This window comes from Stegodyphus dumicola, chromosome 7, assembly GCF_044657685.1.
Source record: "Stegodyphus dumicola isolate Sdum_Otavi_A_Nest chromosome 7, ASM4465768v1".
NCBI classification, from domain to species: domain Eukaryota; kingdom Metazoa; phylum Arthropoda; class Arachnida; order Araneae; family Eresidae; genus Stegodyphus; species Stegodyphus dumicola.
The window spans coordinates 180,820,765-180,841,593 of NC_140774.1; positions in this window are offsets into that span (position 1 = coordinate 180,820,765).

Consider the following 20,829-nt stretch of genomic DNA (forward strand, 5'->3'; position numbering starts at 1 on the left):
TGTATAAAAATTTTTAAGTAGTCAAAAGTGTTTATCACTATGATGTATTATGAAATATAATTGAAATAAAATTCCTTTATAGAAATTGTGCTATAATACTCATCTATAATTTTAAAAGAGCAGCACAACTTAGAATTTAAACAAAACTTTCAAAAATTCGTTTTCAAATATTTTAGTATTTTTTATTTATTTACACCAATAAAAAGCATAAAACCTGCATGAGAAAATTGCTTGTTTGAAATTTTCTATTAGTTCAGATTTAAAATATTATTTTCTAAAAGAAGTAGTTACAAATTTCCTTACAACATAGGAAAAGCTAAAAAAATATCCAGCCCTGAAAGCATGCAATAGATTTATAATTATTTGGAACGTTAATTATGCTTGATAAATATGCTAAATTTTTAAAAATCAATCTCAATTTAAAAAATAAAAGTATGTAGAAATTCTAATTTGTGAAATGAGGCACTACAACCAGCTTTTTCTTGACAATTATACACACTGCAATAGGCAATAATGTTAAATTTCTGGAAGTCGTCCCTACTCCTCCGGATGTGATCGAGGTGACAGCCGGGAACGCCTCAGACGCGGGAGAAAACCCATTTGGGTTAGTTTATTTCTTATAAGGTCCATGGTTTAGTTCTGATACGACATTACTACGAAACCCGATGATGTTGGATTCTCGTCAAATGCATGCCTCAGTTTTGGTACCTGGGTTTGTTGGTAATTTTTCAAACAATATAAATATTGCATAGACGTACTCTACCTGTACCTAAATCTAGAAATCGCCTATTGAAGATTTCAAATGTTTCTAAATATGATATAAAATATTTTCAATTGTATGCTGTAGAGAGAGATTACTGGGAGATTACTGCATGACGTCTGATAGATTGATCTATGATCTATGCACTGTTACACTAGTTTTAGTGCTTCAGTTGGTATACAAACTATATTTTTTGTTGTAACCACTGTATGTCACTTCGATCACTTAAATTATGATCCTGTTTACTTAGAAGTTCAGAGACACATCTAGAAGTCTTTTGGTAAATCACAACAAACCTCTCAGATTCGTTTTGTGGGATTAGTATATAAATAATCACAAAGGAACTGTAGAATTTGGTCTTCTTGGGAAGCATAAGAGACAATATCCGAATTATCGCTACGTTTTGTAAGTACCATAGAGACAGGGAAAGTGTGTAAAGTATTTGGACTTTTATTAATCCAAATAAGGTTTAAAAGATGGCACCAATTCGTGCTTACAGGAGCCAAAATTTGTGTCTTTAAATCAAGCTAATGGACAAACTAAATTTAATGACAAGTTGGTTCTGACAGAAATTGCTGTAAACAAGCCTGATGGCAATAATAATTTAACGCCGCAGAATCGTAATCTCCAATCAAATTTATCACGTGGTCTTCAGGCAGGCAGAATACGCTCTGATTTCACCCTTCAGAACCTTCCTTTACGTACTTCGTTCTCTCTATCTAATTTGAATATCGCTCGCGCTGGAAATTTGCATTCTGGTAGGGAAATGAAATCATACTTGATAGGAAAAGGAATTAACATAAAATAACGCGCTATAAAATTAAAATGACCCTAACAGAAAAATTGTACGTTAAGGGGTTAAGGCTAAGGGGTTAAAATGTTTATAAGGTCAATTAACTTACGTGTATTTTAGCAAATTTATTATTTTATTTACTAAAAACAAAATGTTCTTAAAAATGGCTTCACTTTAACAGGAAACCATTTTATAACTCTGAAAAGCTTAAGAGCTTAAGCTTTTTTACTTTTATTTTAAATTGTAAAATAAAAGGAAATTTGCAAACTGCTTACACCTACTACAATCGTAAGAGCAGCTTAAAGAAGTACTGAAGAAGGTTAACCAATTGCGTAAAAATTAAACTTCACTTTTCTCAATATTAATGAAACTTGTATTTTACAATTTAATATGTTAATGGAGTACTCAATTCAAATCTGTAGTAGCTAGAAATACCTGGTTATTTATATCTAAAATAAGTTATCGTAATGAGAAACGCGAATAATTCTGTCTAAACATTTATCCTCGAAAATACTGTTCGTGTTGCAGCAAAGCAGTTATTTATTCAAAGAATAAATTGCCTTTAACGCAAACATATCACGCTACAGCCCTTTCCTTTGCCCTAAATTACATCATTCCTTTTACATTAGAGTTTATGTTTCCGGCTGTCGAAATTTTTACAAAACCAATTTAAGGTTCTTTAAACTAGACTGATAAATGTTTGTGCGTGAAACCTGGAATAGAGGAGGATTGAAAAGAGGAACTTTTTACCAACATGTACGTCAATATCGTAGTGTCAAAGAGAAAATTTCAACAAAATATGTATTTCTAACCAGTCTTCGTACTTTTAAGTGCCGAGAAAATATAGAACATAGTATCTTGATTTTACAGAGCCTTTTGAGCAAGCTTCCTGAGCGAAAGGATTTAAATATGGTCCTGCAGTTTTAAAACAGATGGGTCACTGTTAAAATGAATATGCAATGATATGTTCAACGGAATTGTTGAAAATAACTTAAAGGTTATATATTTAGTTTAAGTTTCCCACTTTCAATAACATATACCTAATGTTGGTATATATTGGTGAAAATATATACCAAAATATATGAAGATATATACCAAAATATTTACCAAATACATACCAAATATGTTACATTTTTTAAAAAAGTGTTAGAGAATACTACATTTTTGTGAAATTGAATCCTAAAAGTGCTCGAATCTTAAACCTTCCGAATAATAACAATAAAAAGTAAAAGAGAAAAATATTTTTAATCAAAGCAAAATTACAAACATGACATAGAATAAAATGCATAAAAATAAAAATAAACCATTTTTAAAAATACTCCTATAAAGCGAATACAAATGAAGACTATATTTAAAACTCTTGATAGAGGTTTATTATTAAAAACATCTAACAAAAATACATGCTTCTATTAAAGCAAAGGAAACTAATCTTTCTAAAATTTTGAATTAAAATTTTTGGTACTTTTTTATTATAGGTGACCCCAACCATATTTGGTGATTTTAGATTTGCGCCAAGATCTCAGCTCTAATTTCGCCAAGCTCGTGAAACGCAAATGTATATAAATAATAATTCACATGTCGTTTCCTAAGAATATATTTAATAATCCTTATCCTCATTATTATTATTTTATCCTATGTGATTGTTTTCGTCAACTGCAACTTTTTCACACACATTAATCAGCAAGTTCTGCAGTAAAGCTGGTGAAATTTAGGCAAAGAAGTAGACTGATGCAGTTTAAAGATGACTTATCTCTTCGGTGCAGTTTTTTCTTATTTTTACGTAAAACAATATGATTGTAATGAATTTCCGAATGATTTTTAGAGTAAATAACTTGGAACCTGAAATCCTAGTGCTCAGGTTTTTAGGCTTAGATAGTAATATCAATTACTACACATGTATCAACTTTTATAGATTGTAAGTTTCACAACGTGAAATTAAATTGGGAGAACTATGTATAAACTACCATAATCGATTACTCTAGCTGCACTGAATTATAAGGCCTTGATAAAATTTTTTAAAAAATTATCAAAATTCCGAAAGTTGAATTCATTATCTAACAGAATAAACGGGGTAGAAAAATGCAAATTTGATTAATTCACAGAGCACCCATTTTCTACAAAATTTCCTCTGCGTAAAGATTTATGTCTGAATAAAATCTTGAATGTTCAGGTGTTCTTTAACATAATGCTGCAGATTAATGATAGCTTCCAGGCTGAAAAGAAAATTTCCGTCTAAATTATTTGAGCCATTACCTAAGAGTTCATTAGCATAAGATCGATGCTATTTTAACTGTAATTTATGTTTGAAATAAATCACTGCTTTATGTTATGGAACTTGTCAAAATTTTATCAAACGTATTTCTTTAGAATAATCTTAAAAAAAAAAGAAAAAGAAAAAAAAAACACTTGAAAGCTTTCAGATTCTATATTACGCCCAAAGGGCGTTTTTTTTTAACGTTTTGTGTGTTACGTTTATTTATTAAACACCATGACCTTTGCAATTAAACCACATAAAATTCAATTCAGCAGCAATATTACAAAATATACTCACGTTTGTGAAAATTGCAACACCATGAAGGACTTACGCGAGTGAGCTGAAATTTTCAGGAAATGCAAAGTAGCGCATGATATGCAAATGATTAGAATTGCAAATCCGTAGCGCATGCGTATGCTGAGCAGCGCCCTCTGAACGGCTGATGGATCCGAATAAATAGACGGCTGTAGCGAGGCGTGTATGGTTATCGGTGGTTATCTGCTAGTGGTAAACGTTAACTCAATCTGTACTTATGCCTCGTCGACGAAAGAGAGCGAGATTTGAACAACTTACAGAGTTTGAACGAGGGAGAATCATCGGCCTTCGTGAAGCTGGATTGTCGTATCGTGCAGTAGCCTCTCGTGTGTAGCGTAACAGCAGCACAGTGATGCGCGTTTGGAAGCAGTGGACGGACGAGTGTCGGACAACTCGGAAATCCGGGAGTGGACCCCGAAATGTGACGTCAGCTCGCGATGATAGACACCTGGTCCGCATGGCGCGGACGGACCGTACAGCTTCCTCTAGACAATTGGCAGCACTGTGGTCAATAGCTACAGGTGTTTCATTGTGTGCTTCATCAATTCGTAGACGTCTGCTGCAGTGTGGACTGCGCGCACGGACTCCTTTATACAGGATCCCCCTAACGCACGACCATCGCGCCTGCGGCTACAATGGGCCAATCAGCATAGAGACTGGCGTGCTGATTGGCAGCATGTCGTGTTTTCTGACGAATCCCGCTTTAATTTGTGGTACCATGATGGCCGCATTCGTGTCAGACGCTATGCCGGTGAACGCCACCTTCCGGAGTGCATTATCGAACGCCACAGTGGACGAACACCCGGAGTTATGGTCTGGGGCGCCATAGCATATCATAGACGATCTCAATTGCTACGAATTGTGGGCAATCTGAACAGCAACCGGTATATCCGTGAAGTTCTACAGCCCGAAGCTGTTCCCTTCCTTCAAAGCTTGCCAGGCGCTGTATTTCAACAGGACAATGCCCGCCCTCATACTGCTCGGATTATTAAATCCTTCTTTGCAGCGCAGCAGGTACAGCTTCTTCCTTGGCCTGCGTGTTCCCCGGATATGTCGCCAATTGAACATGTGTGGGATGTCATTGGTCGGCGTCTTGCTCGTGATCCTCGTCCTGTTGCGTCTGCAGACCAACTTTGGGTACGCGTACAAACGATATGGAATGCTCTTCCTCAGTCAGACATTCAAACTTTGTTTGACTCCATGCCACGTCGTGTAGCAGCACTTATTGCGGCGCGTGGTGGCCACACAAAATACTGATTCTGATCTCTTGTTCTTGTTTGTTTGCTTTGAACATTTAATCATTTATTTGTACCACTACCACTCAACTGTGTATTAAATTGCATTCAATTATGACGATTCCTTCTTGGTGTTGCAATTTTCACAAACGTGAGTGTATGTAAAAACAGCAAAACAGCTTATTTTTAGAATTTCCGATACATATTCTCCGGCCCTGGAGATAAAAATAGACTGTAAGTACAGTTTTTAAGTACAGTGTCGCCATTGCTCGCATCGAAATCCTTGAGACTGTTAACCAAGAATTCATTAAAGGTTTACAAAATTTGAAATTAATAAAACAAATTCAGAATTTGATGGCTCTAGATACCGTTGTTTTTCACAGTGCGTGAAACATGCATGTATTGAAGGAGATTCTTCACTATTTAGTTTGTTTAACCTTTTGAGGCCTGGGCTTTGGTAGCAGTAAAAGGACGGGGAATCTTGAACCGAATGCTTCCCCCCCCCTTTAAGAAATCGCCTCCTATTTGCAACAAAGATTCTTGTGTGTAGTGTAATGGATTCTCAGAGGGGTGCATCTATGTCGCAAAAGGAAGACCTTTGAAAGAGATAAGTGGTTAAAATCCCAGGGACGTCAAATTTGACATTTCACCCCGTTTTTCAGCCTGGAAAATGGGGGAAAAAGACATGGCCACTAAAGTGGACAACCCCGTCTTTTCAAAGAGAGGACTCAATGGCCATCCCGTCTTCGATAGGTTAAATATAATGCAGGTACTAATATTTGGTGGCAAGAACTGGCAAAGTGAAACGCCTTTTATAATGAACAAAATCCAAAACGAAATTCGATTTCGGATAAAAACGACGCAAAATGCCCTTTTTGAGACTAATAGCCCTCTGGGTCTAAGCCCCTTTGGGCTAAAAGTATTTCTAACGTGGTCTAGGTGTTTTAAAATAAAAATATAAATACTGAGATTTCTTCTTACAAATTTGTTCAATAAATTATTATTGTTCTAGGTATTATACGTACCACTTGCTTTTAGAATCTTAGAAGGTAATATAACACTAAATTTAAAGGTAAAAAGTAGTGCAAGAATACACAGTTCACTTTAATCTACCAGGTAGACTCAGAACCTACAACGGCAGGATAATAATTCGGCGGCAAGAATGAGTAGCCTATATTCAAGGTTAACAACTGAAAGAAACAGTAACGTACGCTTAAAATAGCGAAATCCCGCTCTGACTAAACTTTTCGCTACATCAGCTTAAATACATTCGCTTATCCTGGTTAATTTACATCCTGGAGAGGTAACACGAGGAGAATAAGAGAAGACTGAAAATCCTTGCTTGTAAATTAAAATAACTATAAATAAAAATATATAAAACCTTATACGGTTAGGTATTTAAAATATTTTATTTATTCACTAGTTTTAGTTAATGTTATTTTTCATACCTTAATATTTAGACACAGAAAGCAATAAAAAAGTGAGTAAATGGTGAAAGGTGAAAAGGTGATTTTTCATCGCTAAATTTTTGAAGGTTTCTGTTCCCCAGTGGTTTTTTGAATCCCTGTAAATGAGAAAAATTAAATAAAGAAAAAACTATTAGCCATTATATTTGCGAATAAGTAATTTAGCAATAAGGAGAGAATACTTATGTAAAGGTTGTTCTAATAACAATTAATTACTGCTTACAACTGAGAAATAGAGAGTTGACATCCAAATATTAATAATGTTTATTACTAATATAGTATATCTGCTATTATGTTTGTAATGCTGAGGAGTTGTTATCTCTTAAGCAAATTAAAAACAAAATTAAACATGTTACACAAACAACTGTTTTATGGAATGGTTTGTCTTATAAGATTGCTAATCTTGTACACATTTTGAGCAGCAAATTATTACAAAAAATAGTTTTGGCGTTTTAGTGATTGCAGTAAAATGTTTTACAAAGAACAAATTCTGGTTCATGCGTATTGTCGCAACCACCTTGGCACAGTTTGGCTTATTTTATGGAAGAAAAAGAACAATTACTTTTATTACAAAAACATTATATGTTACATACTCTACGTTGCAGTTATATATTTAATCTAAAAGATAAAGAGTAAACCTAGCTACAAAAGGTCTTTTATTTTTGTTGTGGTGGAAATTTCGTAACTATCGCTTTGAGAAAGAATTTGAAGCATTGATCCTTTAGCGATTGTGAGACAAATTAATGTATTCCTGCAGTAATTTCACCTCTTTTTCTTCTATATTATCAAACTCCTACAAGCACAAATTTTAAAAATCGAGTTTAAGTTTAAAAAATAATCATAGTTTTTCTATAAAAGCCGTTGAAACTTGAAATACAGCAAAAAGAACGCGTACAAAACTGGCGACGTTGGAAACCGAACGCCTGAATAATGGTTATGCGCTTGGCTACCTGAATTCTGAAGGTTTGGCGACTTTTACTGAAACGGTTGCGATAATATGTAAGTCCCGAAATTATGCTTTATTTGTTTCTTCTTTCCCCAATGATCTTTTTTGCTACGATTTTATTCTTGGTATGCTAGATAGCGGGGCAATCTTTAACTTTTTTACTTTAACTTTTTTTTTAGTTATTTTCTTCCAACATGCCTTCTTGGTGTAACGGTAGCACACTCGGCACGTATTTAAAAAGTTCAAATTTGAATCCAGGTCAGGGTACTGCTCATTTTTTACGTCTCCCTCATTAAAAGAAAATCTAATGACTCTACAATGGAGACCAAATTAAAAAAAAGGTGGTGAAAAATAATTCGTCATCACCAGGATTTGACGATTGGGTCCCTTAATTTCCAGCCGCCCTTTAAAAGAGTAAATATATAAGGTACTTTATCCCTCCTTCCAGCATGCCTTCGTAATGTAACTGTAGCACACTCGGCACGTATTCAAGATGTCCAGATTCGAGTCCTTGCGAGGACATTGCTCATTTTTCAAGTCTCCTACTTCAAAATAACTTAATGACTCTATAAATTTTTCATAATTTAGATCACTTCTTTTATTTTAGTTTACTGAGCATTGCAGAAAGACAAAATTAACAATAAATTGAACGCAATGAGCATAATAATGTAAAATATGAACTAACTTAACTGATAAAATTAAATAAAATAACCGTAAATATCTGTCTGCATTTTGAAGATACAGAAAAAGCACAATTTAAAAGATATTCTCCATTTAAAGAATTTGTTTAGCCGACTGATATTTACTATTCGAATTTTTCTAGAAATCGTTTTTAAATTTCTTGAGCTGTGTGTCTATGACAAATGTTATCGACACAAACGAATTTCACCCGAATTTAACTGGCTTCGTTACTCTGCTTTTCGAGCATCTTCAAAGTAATTTTTGTTTCAGTTTTGAAGCAAATTCACAATGCCCACGTTTATTAATTCTAAAGTGCCTGACAAGGTGTACTCAGTCTAGCTTACGATAGCCTCCACGTATTAAATATTAAAATTTCGTAACCAAACTAAAAGTAAAAGCGCTCTGGTATAATCAGTGCAACCCACAATGTGAAATACTAGGATAATGACATGTCTTCACCGCGACCTCTAGCGTCGTAAATCCATTACGCAAATTAACTCACTTCTCTTCTACGCAACTTTCTTTCAGTATATACGGCCATTAATGAAAAGAGTCTTGACGTCGAGAGTATTTTCAGTGTTAAGGCGACGGGATATTCTTCTTCTCTGCGGCTAAATTTATCATCATTTAGTTTTAAGCCCAATAATTACATGCATATGGTTCTGTCGCAGGAATAAAAATATAACCAATCATTAAAATTTCAATACGGTAAATAGCAAAAAAACTTTAAGGAAAAAACTTTGATGATTACAAAACTGTCACCTAATGTTTAAATGAAAAACAAAAGTCTGAAAACTTTCATCTCTACATAGAATAAAAGAAAGTCTGTTTGTGTGTATGTCTTTCGTTAGTGCTGCGCGTAAGCTAATAGACCCAGGACTACGAAATTTGGTACAATGATGCATCTAAACAAGAGCCAGTGTAGCTCGAAGCGATTTTTTTCAAAATTAGAATTAGATTTTTTTTTATCTTTTTTAATCTTTTTTGATGAAATCGCATCATTTTGAATAGCTTCATTCTTTTAGAAATGTGATTTGGGCAACAATTTTTCACTTAATGCTTCGTATACTGGGCTGATGACTGTTGAAAATATGAGATAAAGTTATTATTAATTATACAAGCAACACTCACATCGCAATCTTCTTATTCCCACGCCCATGTGTCTAGCGAAGCACAATACAAAAAATTCCACTTTTTTCTTCCTCTCTTTCTTTATCAGCTAATGGCAAATAGGTTTGTATATTTTTAATTATGTCATCTACAAAGCACAATTTTGATTGGTTATTGCTTTCTGATGATAGATTCATTCTTTTAGAAATGTGTTTTGGCAACAATTTTTCATTCATTGCTTTGGATACTGGACTACCGACTGTTTTCTCTTGAAAATATGAGATTTAATGCTTATTTCATTGTAATTTTTTATATTATGTTTTAATTATATATATTTTAATTATATAAAAAATTTATGATTTTTGTTTAGGAAACAAAGCTCTTTTCTTTATACCATTCGAATTCTTAAGATTTTTGCAACGGAAAGTTGGTTAATTTATTTATTAGTATAATTATCATTTGCGTTAAGGGATATTGCTTATTTCATTGCAATGTTTTTATATATGTATTAAATTTTTTATTGAAATTTCTGTTTTTTTCTTTTTTTTTTTTTTTTTTTTTTTTTTTTTTAAGTTGTTCTGAAGAGTAAAATTCTGTGCAGTTTTTAAATTGAATGTTTGATGTTCTCTTTAGGCATTTTTCTGGTACATTTAAAAGCCAAAAAAAAAGAAGGCTGGCCGCATAGCGGCTAGTGTTTTATAATTACGATCAAAGGGGGCTATTTGTTTCATTTACACAAGCATACATACTTCGACAGTATTGGGATTAAAAATATTTAAAAATATCATAGCTTTAAAATTTCTGATAGATGTCTCGCGCGCTGGAGATAACAACGTTTTATTCCGTAAGATGTGTTGCCACTTATGACTTTAAAATCTTTAAGTTTCTTAAGCAAAAAATCGTTCTAAAAATTTTTTAAAAAAATTTTAAATATTAAATAGACAATAAAATAAATTCGAAATTCAAGATTCGCGCTTCCAGGTGGTCATATTCCGATTACGTTATTCAAATTTGATGGCTCTGGGTACCATTGTTTTTCACAGTCAGAAAAACATACACATTTATGCAGATTCTTCATTATTTAATTTCTTTAAATATAATATCGGGCTATAATATTTGGTGGCAACAAACTGAAAGGTGATACAATTGTTTATAGTAATTTGAAGCAAAATGTTGTTTCGAGAGAAAAATAGTCCTTCTGGGGTAATGCCGCTTTAGCTAAAGAATAAATAAATAAAGCAACAAAAAATCTGAAAATTTTTAGATTTTATATTACGGCCAAAAGGGCTTTTCTTTTAAAACTTTGTGTGTTATATTTATGCATTAAATATCATGTTCTTCGCACTTGTTTTACAAAATTTGAAATAGATAATAAAACAAATTCCAAATTTCAGCTTCTAAATGTCCATATTCACTAGACACGGTTTCTAAATGCCCATAGGACTACATTATTCAAATTTTGACGACTCTATGTACCGTTGTTTTTTCACAGTGCAATATATAATTTCTCTAAATATAATAAAGGGCAATAATATTTGGTGGTAACAATTTAAAAAGTGATTCGCCGGTTATAGTGAAACGCCACAAAATGTCATTTTGAGACTAACAGCTACCGCCACTTTTGGCTAAAAATTATTTTTTAATTGAATTCTTCGAAGGTAAGCTGATTTTATTTAAATCCTGTTTGCAAATCATTATTTACTACTGTACATACTAAAATTAAACGAACTGTTATTAAATTTCAGTTGAGTATAATTTTTCTGGTGAAACGAATACTGAAATAAATTATCACGTTTTTCAGCTTTACTAACTTGGAATTTCTATTTCCCTTCCACTAAGCATGGTAATGATGAACAAAAAAGATTAATTCAAGTGCTTTATTCTTTACATATAAAATTTTAAAACGATAAAACTTTTTTTTTTTGTCTTCTTGACAATTTTTCCAGCACAAACAGGATATTTAATTAAATCATTAATCAGCATTAATTGTTTTAGTAAGTAATCCTCTGCACCTTTGTTAAGTGTATTCACACTCTTTTAATTAAAAAAACGACATTTTTAATTGTTTTCGCACTGATTTAATCTAAGATTAACGTGATACAAGAATACATTAAATTCTCCTTTACCTGTGTAGCTTCAAATACCTAAGGAAGCCGAGAAAGGTCATTTTGTTGATGTTCATATAGTTTAAGTATTATCAGCTAAAGAATCTTTTGTTCTTTAATCCATACGAAATTGTTTTGAAATCAGTAATGGAATATATGCAGAGTAAAGTTTAATTTAAAATATTTTAGAACGAAGCTACGGTAAGGATTTATGGGAAATATTAAGAAAATTCTGCTTTGCTTCTGTCCACAATTAACACAATAAGAAACTACTATGACGTTTTAAACAAATATTAATGTAATAATGTTATAAATATAAAAGAATGTAAATTCTATTCTTGCTTACAAAGTAATGTTATATTGAAAAAAAATGATAAAAATATATACGTTTAGGGATTTTAAAATTGAAAACGATATTTTCAAAATAACAAAACCTAAAATCATTAAATATGTTTAATGCTTCTGTGTACACATCATGGGTCCTAAAAATGAGTATCAGAAATGAGTGTCAAAAACGAAATTTATATGCTTGTTTTAATAATTGTAAGTATGGCTTGTAATAATTATAAGTAACAATAGAATTCCTGTCTAGCCCGTCAGCACACGCGCTGGGGTAAAATCCACCCCACATGTAGTCTTTTCTTAGAAAATAAGGGAAGGTCGTACGTGATCTTTCTAGTACTTTATGTACCTTTCAAGATCAAGGTTAGGAAGTGGTCGTCCAGAGGTTCTTTCCCGTGTTCTTGGGATTTTTGTGTTTTCGGGGAAGGCATGTGCAACGGGAATGTAGCTACCCCGCGCGTGTACTAACGTTTCACTTCTAGGGAGACGTTCATTGAGATAAGTGTGTACGAGCGAGAACAGTAACGACTGCGGGTTCTTCTCGCTAGTGTTGAAACTGGTAGCAGAATTGAAGATTCCGATTCTGAGTGCAATGATATTTCTGAAAGTGCTCACGAAACATATTCTTACCAGTATTATGATGATTCACATGATCTTCTTTGACATCAGACGGTTTTTATGTTTGAATAGATGGAACAGTTTGAAGTAAAAAAGTACCCTCGAAAAACGTTCGGACACGGCCGCACAATATAGTGTCAAGAAAAGCTTTAGAAATTTGAAACATCCAACTGAGTGTTTATTGCAAATTTTTGATGAATAAATAATGGAAGATTTGGTGAAATCAACAAACATTTACATTTCATCAATAAGAAACAAATCCTCTAGACAACGTGATGCACAAGAGACAAACGTAGCTAAATTGAAGGCATTGTTTTCCCTATTATATTACGCTTGAGTGCTGAGAGCAGCACTGCAGCGTTTGTAAAAATATGTACTTGTTTGTAAAAATATGATGTCACACTATCTGAGGATTGTTCAATGTGAGGATATTATTTGAATTATACACTCAAGTGGGAGGAGGGGCGGAGAAACTATGTGTTATTTATATTTTTTAATATTCTTAATTATAATCTATTCTTTGATATGATTAATTGTATGACATTAAATTGAGTTTTAAGGAAAAAAGCTAGTAAGAATGCAACCTTTTCATATTCCTCTAGTACTTTGTCAAACCACTCTTTATAATAAACGCTTATCTTTAAAAAATATGTATATATGAAAACGGACTTTTCTAATATAAAAGAATCACATGTATTTTATATAAGTTAGTAATTTTGCATAAATTTCGATTTTTATGGCTTACTTTAGGTAACCAGTATGGAAATGTTTGTATAACTTAAAGTAAGATTATCTCGAATTAAAACTGGAGAAAAGGTTTAACAGAATTCACAAAGCTATTAGTCATTTATACATTCATTGAAAACAAAGAAAATGCATTTATTTATACGTTGTGGGGTGAACTCCGAAAAACAAACATTGGGGTAAAATTTGTCCCGCGCGTGTACTAACGTAGCGCAGTGATGCGCGTGTGCTGAAGGGCTAGGGACTGTTTTGCCTAGGACTCGCAGTCCCTGAGAACGGAGCAGTATTTATGCATAGATACATGATTCTAGTGCAGTTATATGCGAAATTGTTGTATTTTTCTGCGTAATGTAACGCAAGAAAAATCCAAAAGAGGCAAGCTATGCCGGAAAGGTAAGAATACAGGGGTAAGTTTATTTAACATTGAGTAATCGGCTATCTCACTAATTTGGCGAGATTTCGCAAAGCTAACATGCCAAAAGTCGCCTTGGCGAACATTTTGCTACATTTTGGTTCGGCCAATGAATAACGGTAATGGATACTGTAACTGGATAACTTTAATTGATATTCTGTGCAACTGAAACCGTATTCGGTCCTCATATGCCTTCTAGTAATTTTGAGAAGCAGAAAGTACTAGAAAAATCTCGGCAGCTGGGTAAAACGTATGTAAGACCGTGAGTTTGGAGTACTGAGATAACTCTGTGTTAGCTTGGCTCTTTATAAGCGATTTGCATTGCTTTGTGTTTAACGTTCCTAGAAGTTTGAAGCGTAACTACTGATTGTGCTCTGTGATACTGCTAAGAGCTGCACGAGTATTTTTGTGGAAATTGCCATAACTGTGAAAGGTTTCTTTTGGTAAAATAAATTTTATCAAGCTATCATGAGTTCTGTGTGCTTTTCAGTCTGTTACGAACCCGTATGCATGCAACAAAATTATTATTTGAAATTGCTCCGAAAAACTACTGGCTAAATTTTTTAAAAAAATTTTGAATTACCATAATAATCTGGATTATACGATGCGATATACGAAATTTGTTAGAACACTAACAGGAACAATAGAATGATAGTGCAATGATGAAATCTATAACAAACAAAACATTATTCAGTTCTATTAAATATAACTTGACAATTGTGATTTCAAATATGCTATGATTCTATGCACAGCATTGTGTTTTGCTGGTTTAATCAAAGCTATTATGACGGTTAAAATATACTTTTTAAAAATTTTTAATCAAATGTATTAAAAATGTTAATTTTTATCTTGGTACAGTATTTCTGTAAACTGCATGCATTTAACAAAATAATTATTCATTCTGACTATGCTTCAAACTTTTTTTTTTAATTTATACATGAATTAAGATTATTTAAAACCTTCTAGAGTACTTACATTAATTTGAAGAAGGAGAGATAAAAAATGAGCAAAGCCTCCGCCGGGACTCGAACCATTGGTCCTCTCCTCTCGTCACGCCTAGCGTGCTGACCACTACACTACGAAGGCATGCTAAGTAGGCGGGAGAAATACCTTATATATTCCCCTTTTTAAAGGGCGACTAGGGATTAGGGAACCCAATCCCCAAATCCTGGTGGTGGGGAATCATCATCCACCACTATTTTTAGTTCAGGCACCACTGTAGAGACATTAGGTTAATTTAAAGAAGGAGAGATGAAAAATGAGCAACGCTTTCTCCGGAACTCGAACCACGGGCCTCTTGAATACGCGCCGAGGTAGCTGACTACTACACTATGAAGGCATGCTCAGAAGGTGGGAGAAATACCTTATAACCTTAAAATTGGTTTTACATTTTTATATGAAAAGAAAATTAACACTTTTCGTATTTGAAATTAAAGATTTCGAAATAACTAATCTCAGAAAGATGTATCAAATGCCAAGAAAAGTCAGAGACTAAACTTCTGACTTTGGATTGAGTCCTTAACCCGTTGTATTCTGTTCAGTTTGTATTCTGCTGAATTTCAACTTAAAGGAACATACAAATGCTATGGAATAAAAATCTGAGAAGCTGCAAGTTTTAACCAACGCGAAACAAAAACAAACAAACAAAAAATTAAGGTTTTATATTTTAACGGTCGTCTAAAATGATTTGCTAAGGTTTTTTACGCTCTCGCTGAGCTCGCAGTCTACCTGTCTGCTGTTACACTCTCTCCTACTAACGCTTTTTTTTTTTTTTTTGTCATTTTAGCTTTATTATTAAGCCTAATTTTCTGCACATGCTATATACAGTTCAACAGCAAAATTGCAAAAATTTTAAAAGCAGCATAGCGGTATACCTTTAAAATTCCCGATCCTGCCTTTAGCGTTGGCATACACTTTTCTGTTTCTTTTCAGGTTTTTCTCAGTGCATCGTATCAATGTTAATTTTTCTTACCAAGATGGATTTACAAAGCTTTTTTTTTTTTTTTTTTTTTTTTTTTGTCCTTCTATTATTAACGTTTTTTGTGTTTACATTTTTTATTAAATATCACGTTCTGGCCATTACTCCACATAAAATTCGGTTCAACAGCAAAATTACAAAATATATAAAAATACTATATCTTTCTGATAGAGAGTTTCGTGCGCTGGAGATAAAAATGTTTTATTTCGTTTAGTGTTGCCACTGCTTGCTTTGAAATAGTTGCGTTTGTTAATCAAACACTCATTAAAGTTTCCCAAAATATGACATACATAATAAAAAAAATTCAAAATTCGGTGTTCCAAGTATGGTTATTTCATCACACGCTACGCACTGACGCAAAATCTCTTCCACCTTTTTTATCCTCGAAAACTTAATCAATAAATGAAATGCAGCATTAAACCCCCTATATCAGCCGCCTCATCAAATGAAGAGCGCAGCATTTATCAGAGACGAAAGATCTGTTGGCAGGATCAGCTGCATTTCTTATTTCTAAAGCAGACAGCAAATAAAATATAAACAAATGTGCTGGTAAATAGATAAAGTAACATCTCTTCATCAATCACGTGAGACACGATTTCAGATTAATCCTCGACACAACAGTAAATTCCCTAAAATATTTTTTAAATGACTGACAGTTTTAGAGATCATTTAGTTTTTTTTCCTGTCTTGTTATTTGTTACTATCATTAAAAAGTGCATATTTTAAATGTCAAATTTGATACAGTTCATAATTTTCCTGTAATAAAATTCATCGAGTAACTAAATGCCATGTTACAGATTTGGGTTTGGTTCGGTTTATTTAATTATGGAAAAGCACTCGGAGGCTAAACTTGCTAAGCAAAGGGATGCCTTCGTGGAAGACGTTTCAAGGGATATTGGCTGGTATATACTTTAAACAAGGAGAAAAACCACTAAAACGCCCATGCAGCCAGCCCGTTCTCCGAGTTTCGAAATATCAGTGTTCAGCGACTTTACCGTTCGGCCGCTGGTAGGGCCATGTTACAGATAAACCTGTTTACTTGGTCATTTAGACTATCCTGTCACACATGAGTATAAAAATTTGAGAAAAATTGCAATAGTATTAATTCCAGTCATCATCAATTAATCAAGAGCTGTATGGCAAGCAAAAAATACTTTTAGAGTATTATTTTTGGAATCGCTTTTTGACATCATTTTCTAAACACTGACTTTACTGCTTGCTCGCTGTCACCTGTTTCAGCAACGTTTGAAAATCTTCATACGTAGTTTTACATATCAGAGTTTTCGGAATTTACACTAGAAATAAAACTTTCAGTAAAATTTTCCTGAGTTCAATGCAGAAAATACATTTAATTTTCTTGAATTCTGTAACTGGAATAGGTGGTGTAACCGGAAGCACATACAACATGCATTCAGAATATCCAAAGTTCGAATCCCTCTCTGGGATTCCAACTCCAAACCTCCCAAACAAACGTCAGACATGCCACGAATTATACCTCGAAGGCATGCGGAAAGGGGGGGAGAAAATACTTTATAAAGTGTTTTTACTGGCGCAAATATTTATGTTTTGACTTTTTTATGAGAAATATAAAAAATTAGTTTTATATAAATTATGATATATAGCTTTTTATATACACTCGTGTCCATAAATTAAGGATAATTCGGAGTCACGCGTAAATCGAACTCTAAAATAAATATATCACCTGTAAAATCACTACACACATCTTCAAGAATCATATGCAAATTTCAGAAAGTAACCAGATAACACCGATGGTACGTCACAATGACGAGAGTGTAAGAGAGTGATATATAAGGAATACAGCCAAAGAAGTAAAATTGTTCGCAGGCGCTTTATAAGCATTTCAGTGCAATATCCGAATAGTTATGACAAAAAGGACGCATTTGGATGATTTTTACGTGGTAGAATTATTGGCCGTCTGTAATGTGGGCGTACTCAACTGGAAGTATCAGACGAACTCGGAATTGCCCAGAGTGTTATCTCCAGGCTTGGCAACGACTCCAAGATGATGGTAATGCGAGAAGACGTTATAGCACAGGTCGCCCCAGAGTTACAACGCCGAATGAGGACCGGTATTCGGCAGTTACTGCCAAAAGAAACAGGCGGAGCAAAGCCTCAGATCTGTCTCGTCAGCTCTCTTCAGCCACTGGTACGACAATTTCAAGGCAGACCATATACAGACGCTTAGGGCAGATTGGTCTATATGCTCGTAGACCTGTCAGATGCGTTCCCCGTACTGCAACTCACTGTTGCCTGCGGTTAGACTGGAGTAGAAAGCATGCATTGTGGACACCGCAACAGTGGGCTTGTGTGATGTTTTCCGACGAGTCCAGGTTTAGCTTGCTGTCTGATTCTCGCCGGACTTTCATATGGAGAGCTCCAGGTACCCGTTACCACCAAGAAAGCATCATTGAACGACACCGTTACGGTGGTGCAGGAGTGCTCGTTTGGGGTGAAATTATTTTGGGTTCCAGAACTGACCTGCATGTTCAAATTGGAACTATGAAGAGCCAAATCTATAGGGACGTCATTCTGGAACAATATGTACGTTTGTTTCGGTGCGCCATGGGCGCACAATTTGTGCTTATGGGTGACAACGCCCGTCCTCACCGTGCAAACATCGTAAGCGAATGCCTTCAATCGGAGGATATCACCCTTATGGACTGGCCAGCATTCTCACCGGACTTGAATGCAGTAGAGCACGTGTGGGACATGCTTGGCCGACGAGTTGCAACCCGTCAACCTCCTCCTACATGTCTACCGGAACTTCCGAGAGCATTGCTTTTTGAGTGGTGTAATATCCCCCAAGATCAGATCGATAATTTGATACTCAGCATGCCCAGGCGTTGTACGGACTGTATTGCATCGCCAAGGGAGACATACAATGTATTAACAATCATACCAACCATGTAATATTGGTTTTTTGTAAGTAAGTTTTTTTTTAATTTGCTCCAGGGAGAAAAAATCGCTAATTTTTTTTAATAATATCAAACATATAGCATCTTTTTTTGTTCTTTACCTTTTGTTTAATAAATAAGCTTTACAAATAAGTCAAATTTGTTTTGCTTCTAACTCTTCCTTTGCCTGATTTTGCATTATCCTTAATTTATGGACATGAGTGTATTTCTCCGCTTCCGATACTTATGTTTAGAACAATTTTTTGCTTGTTTTAAAAATTAAAACACATAAATATTGACTCCCGCAAGATAAAAATGAACCGAGATATCTGATATTTAAATCAGAGATCATATTTAGGGGTCCTTACGTAAATTCAAAAGAGAAATGTTTACATATGTATGCAACTAAAGGTAAATTCAGATAACAAAAAGGTTTCTGATATTAAGAGACTAAGTATCCTGGACACTTATATGCCGATTACTAAAAAAAAATTTTAATCGGTATAATTTTTTTAAAAAAAATAGAGATCTTATTCACAGAACCATACAGAATCCATATTCTAAAACATACCGACAGTTGGCTACGTGCCAACTGCCGGCAATTACGTAAGTTGGCTACGTGCGTTAGTATTAGCACGTAGCCAACTCTTAAAATTATGTGTATTAATAAAAAATTTTAAATATTTGTGGCTTTTGCTAGAATTTTTCGCACGATTGTTAAATTACGGTTCTAAACCTAGTACCATTCTGTTAAAATATTAATAGGGCATTTTTAGATTTTAAAATGTTATAAATTGCTTGTATGAAAATTCATTCGGCGTGCGAAATGCAATAAAATATGAATTAAAGAAACTAGAACATCACGAAAGAATATCATTAAAGGGGCATTAAAAATTAACCTTGAATTGTTCTTTTATTAACAGCCCTCTCAACGCAAAATTAATGTAACATCAACAATTGCAAAAATTTAGAAATTAAATATTTTGATCAATATTAATTAACCACACCGTGAGTCAATTTTTTGTGTTTTATACATTATAACGAGTATACAATTTTCCTAAATAATGTTTTCTTTTTATTTTATATCACTTCTTATGTGATACTTGAACTGTTTTATATATATGGATTGATTATTCCAACAAAGCCATATGTAATAACAACAACAAATTTTCCTGAATATAAGTAGTATAGGTTGTTCTTGCCTGACCTATAGTCAGCCCAAGCCTACGAAATTCTTCGTGGCAAGTGTACGCCTGTCGTTGGTAACAGCCTTCAGCATCATACAGGTGACAGTGCGATTTAGCTATGTTCCGCCTCCAATTTTGATGCAGAGTACCCTGAAGGGACGGCTCCCTTCCCCATATCTTCTCCGAGATTCGAACCTAATCCCTTCGGCACGGCAGTCAGCGACGCTAAACACTATACCGTCTGGGAGGCATATGTGCAGGAGCACGAATTTATAAAAAATTAGATTCTATAATTTTTGAAATCTTTATATTTAAAAATCTGATGTGTACACCACATGACTTCCTTGTACGGAATATTAAATTATACGCATTTTTTCTTGCATTTCATTTAAACTTATTGGATTGAATTAAACCTACTTCGCCGATACCGGAAAAACCACAATAGAATAAATGCATTCTTTAAAATTCACTTTGTTTACCGTAGCGACACTCTGGCGCTAGGTTCACTTAACAGTATTATATTTCGTTCATATTATAACTCAGAATGCACAAAATTTATATCATTTAAAGAATTATTTAATCGTTCCCACATGTTCTATTCAAATACTATAATAAAGCTAGAACGATGTATAAAAGAGATTAAGCAAACAAAACAAAAAAGAAACAGTTTTTCACAGACGATTGAGTATTTCTCATTCAATTAATTCAGTCTTCACTTCGCGACAAGGCAAAAATACATAAAAACTCAAAATATCTGTATTAAAAATTACGAAGTAAATCTTAAACTCTTACTTCCTCGAAAAAATTCCAGAAAGGATTAAGCATTATTTAAATAATGAATGAAGGCGTTATCTTTGTTGTTGCGAAGCTAATTTTCTCTAGATTGGTAACAAATCCCCTATCCTGTTTCAAATGTAAACAAGAGCCATTGCCGCCATCAAAAACATTATCAGGCTTAGCGGCACTTA